The sequence below is a fragment of the Pollachius pollachius genome, assembly GCF_949987615.1.
Source record: "Pollachius pollachius genome assembly, chromosome: 2".
NCBI classification, from domain to species: Eukaryota; Metazoa; Chordata; class Actinopteri; order Gadiformes; family Gadidae; genus Pollachius; species Pollachius pollachius.
Genome location: NC_136935.1, coordinates 35,004,463 through 35,014,153, shown reverse-complemented (window position 1 = coordinate 35,014,153; position 9,691 = coordinate 35,004,463).

Here is a 9,691-nt window from a genome sequence, read left to right as displayed (position 1 = left end):
TAATCTGACCATGCATAGATTTAACAAGCGAGTCATTAAGAACACATTATTATCTACAATGGCGGCAAAAATAGACAGCCTCTTAAGGAAAGGGGGTGGGGTCTAATAGTTAAAAGACAGCAGCACACATCCAAACACACCCACTACTAACATACAATTACAATAAGCACGACATAAATAGCCTACAGTCTAGCAAACACGCATCAGGCAGGTAGCTAGCAAACAGAGTGTGAGAGAGAGAGAGAGAGAGAGAGAGAGAGAGAGAGAGAGAGAGAGAGAGAGAGAGAGAGAGAGAGAGAGAGAGAGAGAGAGGAACCTGTTTGCACCATTGTGTTGTTTATGAAACACCTGTAATAAGATCTGATCAGGCTGTCCCCCACCCTCTCGCCAGCCTCTTGTGTCTTTCTTTCCTCCTCCCTGGCCGTGTCCCTTGCTGGGCTTGTCACAAACACACACATACCTGGGAATCACAATGGGTGCATTCTTCTTCTAATTCACCCCCTCCCCCCACCTCTCTTCCCATCACCCTTCTCTCTCTCCTCCGCCCCTTCCAACTCACCCTTCCCCCCTCCCTCTCCCCTTGACCGTACTGGATGTTTGATACGAGAGCGAAATCAGAGTTTCAGCAAATCATTTTTTATTTTAATTTGTGTGTGTTGCCCACAACTTGCACGGCTGTTAGACTCCTACTTAGCATTTTGAGAGGATGTTTTGGTCGTGAGCAACAATTTACAGGCAGGTGTACAGACAGGTGTACAGACAGACAGAGAGTAGAGCATTGATGTTTTTGTGTAAATGTTTGACAATTTTATATATATTTTTGAAATTGGGACATATCCCCTTGAGATGATTGATTAGTTTTCGAGGGGTCCTTCAAGGCATCACTTTGTTTCGACTCATGGCGGGGACATAAGGACAAAAAGATATGAACAGAGATCAACACATGCTTTGTTAGGCAATATTATGGGGGGGGGGGGGGAAATCGGTATAAGATCAGAGAAGATAATGACTGCGAGAAAAAAGCATAAAACACACAACGTCAACCGCACAAGTAACAACTGTCCATGGCATCACATTCAACGCCAGTAGCACATCGTCTGTGGAAGGTAGCAGTCAGACATCCCAGTGATAACATTATCCATATACTTAGAATAGAAACAAATGATGGAATAATGTTAACAGCCTTTTCCCAAACAAATGATGCTTGGAAATATTGATGTAGATCAATGGATCGCTGATACCATTAACAAATACCATTATATTCACATTTACCAAGCCGTCTCAAGTTTTGCTGTCTGCATCCTCATGTAAACAGAAAGAGAATACATACGTTGTACTTCATGGTGTACATATTCAGTGTGTTATGAGGACGGGTGTAAAGGTAGGACCGCTGTTGGGACAGGCGTTGGGACGGGTGTAAAGGACGGTTGTAGAGATGACGGGGGTAGAGACGGTGTAGAGACATAGAGACGTTGTAGTGACGGCGTAGAGAAGGGTGTAATTCGATTGGTGACTTGTTATAGCTAGCCACACCTGCCGCTCTTTCCGTGTGGTGCCTGTGGCAAGCTGCGGCCGGCCCTGTTGACACGGGACCAACCCTCTGTGGCTCTTCCTGGACAAAGTCTGGTGGTGACATGTCCTGTGGTCCCCGGCTAAGCTGGGCTTAATGTTTGGCCACAGTTGGAGTCCTTTGAACCCCCCAGAACCCTCCCTCTACTCCTCTGTTGCCCGACCTCTGACCCCTGTGTAACCCCCCCCCCCCCCCCCCCCCCCATGCTGCTAACCCCATGAACCTGCTCGCCCCCCTTCTCCTCCTCCCCCTCTGGCCCCTCGACTCCCCCTCCATTTCTCCCTCCTTCCCCCCCTCCTTATTCTTCTCTTCCCCCCCTCCTCAGCATCCTCCTCTCCTCCCCTCCCCCCCCTTCCACCTTGAAGCCACTTGTTGCTGCTCCTGCTGCTCTGACTTGCTACACTAATGCTGTTATTATGCTTCATTTCATCTCAAGTCCTCCTCCTCCTCCTCCTCCTCCTCGTTCCTCTCCTCTATGCTCCCTATCTCCAACACATGCAGTTGCACTCACACACACACACGCACACACACACACACACACACACACACACACACACACACACACACACACACACACACACACACACACTACCTGTGCCAGCATTGGAATAGGGTCTTCTTTGCATACCTGCTCATTCAGCACAATGGGCTGGTTGTCTCTTCAGTACGACTAAGAGGCAAAGCGTTTATGTGTGTGTGTTTGTATGTGTGTGCGTTTATGGTTGCGTGCGTGTGTGTGTGTGTGTTTGTGTGTGTATGTGTGTCTTTGTGTATGTGCCTGTATGTCTGTGTGTGTATACTTGTTGATGTTTCGAGTCAGATAAGAGGTGGGAGAAATGGTTGCGGGGTGGGGGGGGGTCTTTGTAAGGTCAGACCAGTAGAAACTACTACAGTGTATCTAATGTTACCCCCCATCCCCATGCCTCCCCGCTCCAGAGGGAATGGAATGTTCCACGGACCAAACTCATTCACAAAACTGACACAGAGTAGCCACAGACACACGCACACACACACACACGCACGCACGCACGCACACACGCACGCACGCACGCGCACACGCACGCACGCACGCACACACACACACACGCACACACAAATTGCCTTTCACACAAACACACAAACACACACATGTGCACGCATATACATACATACACAGACAGACAGAAAGACACACAGACAGACGCACACACGCACGGACGCACAATCACACGCTGTATATCTTTACAAACACGTAACACCCAACCACACATATATACAAAGACATGTTCTGCACACATTAGACATGCAACAAACACACATGTATATATACAAACACACATATATATATGTATATATATATATATATATATATATATATATATATATATGAAGGCACACACACACCTTAACACCCTTGCTGTTGTATTATGTGTTCTGTTCTTTTCTCACACTCTGGTTCTTCCCAGCTCCTTACCTGTCTTTGTCTGTGGTTCACCTGCACAGGTGTAACCACTAATTATTCTGATCCGCTTTCCCATGTGGACCTGACTCTTCCCACATATAGCTACCTACTGTAGAGATATAAAGGGTATTTAAATATATCTAGTAGACCCTAGTTTGATATATATATATGAAACAATAGGGTATATACATATATGTATACAGTATATATGGTATAGGATAGTTTATAGTACATACAGTAAATGTATATATAACAATTTAATCTCAGTCCAGTATAGGTTAGTACAGTATAGTTGATATTGTCTTCAGGAACTGAGTGACTGAACCTAGAGTAGATGTACAGTAGTAGTGTGTGTTTGTGTGTGGTGTTGTATGTGTATATGTGTGCTCAAACATAAAAGTTGTTCCAGATTCAATCAGAACGATTGTTGTCGTCAATGGTTATTAGTTATTACGAGAAAGATGACCAAACCAACCGCCGCCCTGTCAGTAAGACGGGACACGCCCTGTAATGAAATGGAACAGTTTATCCCACGGATGTCAGAAATTCAAAAGGAAGGTTTTCCAAACTTGATCCATTGAATCCATTTTCTATTTAACCATAATGGAAATATAGCCAAGATGATTGCTAATGTGCCCCAATTAGTCAAACAAACAGACTGCAAGATAAACAGATGCAGTGTGAGTGACGTGTCCAAACAACACACAGTGAAGGTGCAGTTTGACCTCATTAGTAACCACAAATATGTCAGTCGGTCAGGTTCTAAACAAAGGAATTTCAGAATTAAAGATTTCTTGGAAATGCCATAGCCGACAGTATCGGTTTCAAACCGCCTCCTGCTCATTTCTGACCAATCAGGGCCTCGCTTCCTCAATGGTTTCTCGAGATTCCATCTGGCCTGTCAATCAAAGGTGCTTAATCGTGTGACTTCTCAATAGCGAAGGAACATAGCAGAGAGGGTTGGGCTTGTTTATATTTCAACTCTCTTTGTGAAATCGTACAGCAGCTTTAAATGGTGGATTGTTGATGCATTTGCACCACAGCGCCATCTGGTGGCAATATAATAAACTCCACTGTGTTTAGCGTCTTTTGAGCTAATCATGATGATTGGAGGCCAGTGGTTTAAGTACCCCGTAAAGCTGCGTGATGCGTAATGCAAAATGTGTGAGGAAGAGGACCGCAGGAGAGGACAGTCATGCTGATGTCACGTTAAAGCGGTCGCTGGTTATGCATTTAATACGCAGTTGGCTTGTGGTCGCACATGTACGCACGCACACACACACTCGAGAGTCTCAACACAAACATACACATGATAACACACACACCCACACAGACATGCACACATGCACACAGACAAACACACACACACACACATGCACGTGAAAACAAACACACACATACACACACAAATCCCCATCAACGAACACACTCACACAAACACACACACACAAGCACACACAAGCACACAGACACACAAACACAATCTATCTATGTTCCTTCTCTCTGCTGGTCTCTGCCTGTCTCTCTGCCTATATGTCATCCTGTCTGTGTGTGTGCTGCTCCTTTACCTCCTTCCCTCCCCCTCTCCCTCCATCTCCTTGACCTTGGCGGTGTGACTAGCGTCCCAGCACTCCTCCACCGCTATACCATTGGCTGGCGACAAGTCACATGGCGAGAGTGTCAGCTGACACCAAATTCTGGGGAAAAGGGGAAACTTAGAAAAAAAGAAAGAATGTAATGTCAGATGTCAGTGTGTGTGTATATGTGGATGTTTGTGTATGTGAGTGTGTGCTTGTGGCTGTGTGTGTGTGTGTGTGTACGTGCTTGCGTTTGTTCGTGCATGCATGCTTGTGTGTGTGTGTGGGGGGGGGTGTCTGTGTGTGTGTGGGTTTTCTTGTGTGTACTTTTGTGCATGTCTCTGTGCTTTTGTGTCTGTGTGTGTTTGTGTGCGGTCGTGTGTACGTGCTTGTGTGTGTGGCTGTGTGTGTGTGTGTGTGTTTGCATGTGTGTTCTTTAGTGTGTGTTTGCTTGTGTGTTCTTTAGTGTGTGTGTGTATGTGTTCTTTCGTGTGTGTGTGCGCATGCATTCGCGAGTATTGTGTGTGTGTGTGTATACGTACATGCACACTTGCCAGTGTGTGTGTGTATGTGTGTGTGTTTGTGTGTGTGTGTGTGTGTGTAGCAGCAAAAGAGTGCTCTCCTCAGTGTGCTGAGTCACCACTGTGTTAATCATAAGTAGGACATGAGAATGTGCTGAAGCTGGAGAATAGGAGCTAAAGGATCCGAGGCTAACCTTTGAACAAGGAAGCAACAGGACAGATACTAAAGTGCCGACGCAGGTTGAAGAGTGGCCGCAGCAGACCGTCCATCCACCACGGAGCAGACCTTTAGCTTGTTATTAAACATCTGACTTTGTCATCATGCCCCCTCGGTTTCCTGTGCTCACACGCATGCGTGCAGCTATGTGTGTGCCTGTGTGTGTGTGTGTGTGTGTGTGTTCTGTGAGGAAGAGTACTTGTGTGTATGTGTATGTGTGTGGGTGCACTCGCTGATGTGTTAATGTATTAATATGTTAATAGGTATGTGTGTGTATGCGAGCGCATGCTTATGTGTCAATATGTTAATATGTGCATGCAGGCTCGTGTGTGTGTGTGTGTGTGTGTGTGTGTGTGTGTGTGTGTGTGTGTGCGCGCGTGTCTGTTTGAGTGTGTATTATGTGTGTGCGTGCAACTGTGTGTGTGTGTTTAATACACTATGGAATTTGCTGCCTGTGTGGGGACCCGGATCAGAGGAGCAGCAGGCGATGGGGACACGGGGCCCGAGGTCCCAGGAGGGGCCAATTACAGGGAACAGAATTACCAAGACCCAGCTTTCACCCCTAAATGCCTAAACGAATCAGAACTCATTGAGGCACAGGCCTGTTTAGTTATCAACAGGCCGTACGACGGGATGTTATTTTTTAACATATTTAATGAATTTTTTTTTTTATTTTGTTTTTGATTTCACTTTAAAAATCGAAAAGAATACATTGAAAGCTCAATGTCCACGCAGAATGCGGACATTCGACAATGTCTTAATACATTGGACAATGTTTAAATGCACGATTAACCAATACAGAACATAGAAATAAAATCTAATGTATCGTGGAGCCATAGTTCCATAGATAAATGTAAACCTATTTGTGTTCCATGTGTCTTTTCAGAAGTAAGAAGCCGTAATAGAAGTTTGTTTTTGATTTTGTTGCATATTTGTAGTGAGATTCAATTGTGTGTGTCCTGACACAGCGTTTGCTTTGGGCTTGACATACCAGTAGGTTTTAAAACGTCTGGTTAGAGGTTAACTAGATCGTTACTACTAGGCTAGAAGACATGGTTACAAGCTGGAGACACACTGGCTGATAGAGACCGCTGAAACCTAGTATAACTTTCTCACCTTTTCACACACACACACACACACACACACACACACACACATCAATGAACATACACACACACACACACGCATGAATGAACACACACACACACAAATGGACACCCGCACAAATGAACATACACACACACAAACAGAAACACACACAAATGGAGATCCACACACATGAACAAACACACATGATCTGACACACACATAGGAAAGTCGACATCACCATCCAGTGTGTTATTTTCAGATCCAGATCATAAAAACCAAGACGCTGATATCAGCTCAGAGTGATCCTGATAACAAATGGAAACTGCCAGACCATATTGACACTTGTGCGTGTACGTGTGCACGTGGGCGTGCACTTCCTTGTTTGTGTGTGTGTGGGTGTACAGGTGCATGTACGTGTGGGCAAGGAGGAAATTATATGTCAGGAGGGCACGGCAACCTACGGTGTGACTCACCAATTTCTCCATTTTTCTTTTGCTTTGAGAGTAAACCAACTTGTTCACGTCATGGTTACCGTAGAGAGAATTTTGTTTCGTTAGCTTTAGCATCGGCAAGTTTAATATACATGTAAATATTAGTATTAATACAGATATTAGCTTGAGAACGTCAAGGTTTAGTACATATTTTAGCTTTATCTCAAACAGTGGAAGGTAACACATATATAAGCATTAGGGTGAATAGTAGCCATGTTTAATACATGTATTGGCATTAGTTTTAGTAGTGGAAGGTCTCATCACATTAGCATTAGCTATAAAAGGTTTAAATAAGACAGGTATTGAGGTTTACTTTAGCTGGGGACAGTTCCACCAGGCTCCAACCTTCTTGGAGCCTTCTACGATCTATCTCTTGGCTGTGGGAGGGAGGGAGTTATCAGATTAAGTTATAAACGGTCCACTACGTTCCCACCTCGCACTGGCAGGACTAGTTTTCTGGTATATAAGATATATATCTACAGCTATCTGTCTGTGTCTGGTTCGGGGCTGATAGCGGTCAACCTTCCCTAGCGGCCCCACATTCATGTTATTTATGTCCTTTTTGTGTTTGTGGTGTGTGTGTGTGTGTTTATGCGCGCATTTGTGTGTCTGTGTGTGTGTTTGTGTTTGCGCGCGCATTTGTGTGTGTGTGTGTGCTTGCATGTCCTAAGGACTCCCTGTTGGTGTGTCCCTTCGTCAACCTTTAGAACGTCTTTATGACCCCGCAAGTCCTTCTCTCACACTCTGATATGGACAACTGCTTTGAACTGTGTGTGTGTTTGTGTGTGTCCGTTGACACAAAATGTATGTATCAGTGATTGCAGGTATTTTATTAACAGAGTTTGGGGTTAATGTATCACTTGTACACTGGCTATTAAAACACACACACACACACACACACAAACACAGATTCATATCGGGAATATACTCAAGCACACCGACTCTACTATTCTATCATATTTTTATTTTTATTAGGTCATATATAAGTCTTTCTTTTTATCGTTCTTAGCATTCTTTCTTTCTTGCCGCTTTCTGTCTTTATACCTCCTTTCAATCAAAGTGAATTTCTTTATGTTTCTACATTTACATTGAGTCATTTAGACACTTGGGAGTGGAAGTAGTTTTGCATTTCTCTTTCCTTGTTTGTTTCCTAAATTCTCTGTTCTTTCTTTCCTCTGGTGATAAAGAGTACCCTTGGAATGTGTGTAGGTTTGGTCTACGCTGTCCTTATCAGGCTCCATTGTGGCGTGGCACAGTGTGACCAACGCACCGATTTATCCACCAAACAAAGCTCCTTTAAAACAACCCCCCTTTTTTTCACCTGCTCCACGATATAATCACTGTCCACCTAGATCGACTGTAGCTGTTGCATTGTTTGCTTCGCAGTGACATCTGACAGTATAGATTCCTTTCTCTTGGGGTGTCCCTTATTCCTTGAGAAAGTTCAGGGGGAAGTTGAACGTGGCAAATGAACAAATACATCCTTCTTTGAATAGGACCATATCGCGTTGTTTCTCAAACTAATTAAACTGTGAATCATTCTGGAGTTGAAGGATGTCCCTACAGCATTCTCTGTGTGGTTGAGTTTGTTTTTATTAGATGTTTCCTCATGTAACCTACTGTCACATCATACTTATTGCATAGTGACTACAAGACATTTTTTAGTATGTGTATAATTAAACTTATTATGATAATCTGAGCAGTACTTATCTGGTCATCTTGACATCAGTCCTTGTGTCATAAAAAAACATTCTGTGGCTGGTTTCCTTGTGACTACCTATCAATGGACTAACTGCCATTCTTACTGGAATTCACATCTGAGAGCTAAGTCACGCCTCCCTAAAAACTATTAAGTGCACTGTGAGTGTTCACCATTTTTCCACCAAGTATTCGTAGCATACATAGTATCAGTGTGCGTGTGTACTATTCATGCTTTTTGATTTATAAATGTCCTATTTTTGGATCAAGCGATAGATGAATTTTGTATGATGTTTAAAAAACTGGGGAAACAAATAAAGAGCAAATCACTTTTAACTAAGGATCGACGAGCAAAGCACACAAAGCTAAAATGTAGCAAAATGTAGCATGGCTGTGTTGCTTTGTATAGGAACCAAGCGTATCGGACTCGGACACGGAGAGCCTTGTTGCACTTCTCTTCTCTAATAAGAAAACAACTCTTCTTCCAAGGCTCTCCTCTCTTATTGGGCTGCTCTGCTACTTAGATTATTCAAATTATCTGAGATACATTTAGATGACCTAAAGTTACTTAAGTCGCTAAGAGAGACTTTATCTTGAACTTTCAGGGCAATATACTCAACGGTGATTATTTATACTACCTCTGTATGCAGCACACACACACACACACACACACACACACACACACACACACACACACACACACACACACACACACACACACACACACACACACTCATGCAAAGACACAGACAGGTACCCACTCACACAGAAAGGTACCCACTCACAAAGACAGGTACTCATTCACACACGCACACACAAATACACAAAGTCTCTCTCTCTCTTAACACCCTTTGATTGTTTTCAATCAGAATGTAATTGCCACGCCCCGATTCTACTTTTGTCCCATTTCCTTATCAGCTGAGAGAGAGGGGGGGGGGGGGGGGGGGGGGGGGAGAATAGACCAAAGGAGCGAGAAAGGTAAGGATAGGTGGGCGGAGGGGGGGGTTTACGCGCCGTAAGGTGGCCCCACCTCTCTCTCTCTTTCTCTCTCTCTCTCTCTGTTTGTCGGGCACACAAGGTAAACATT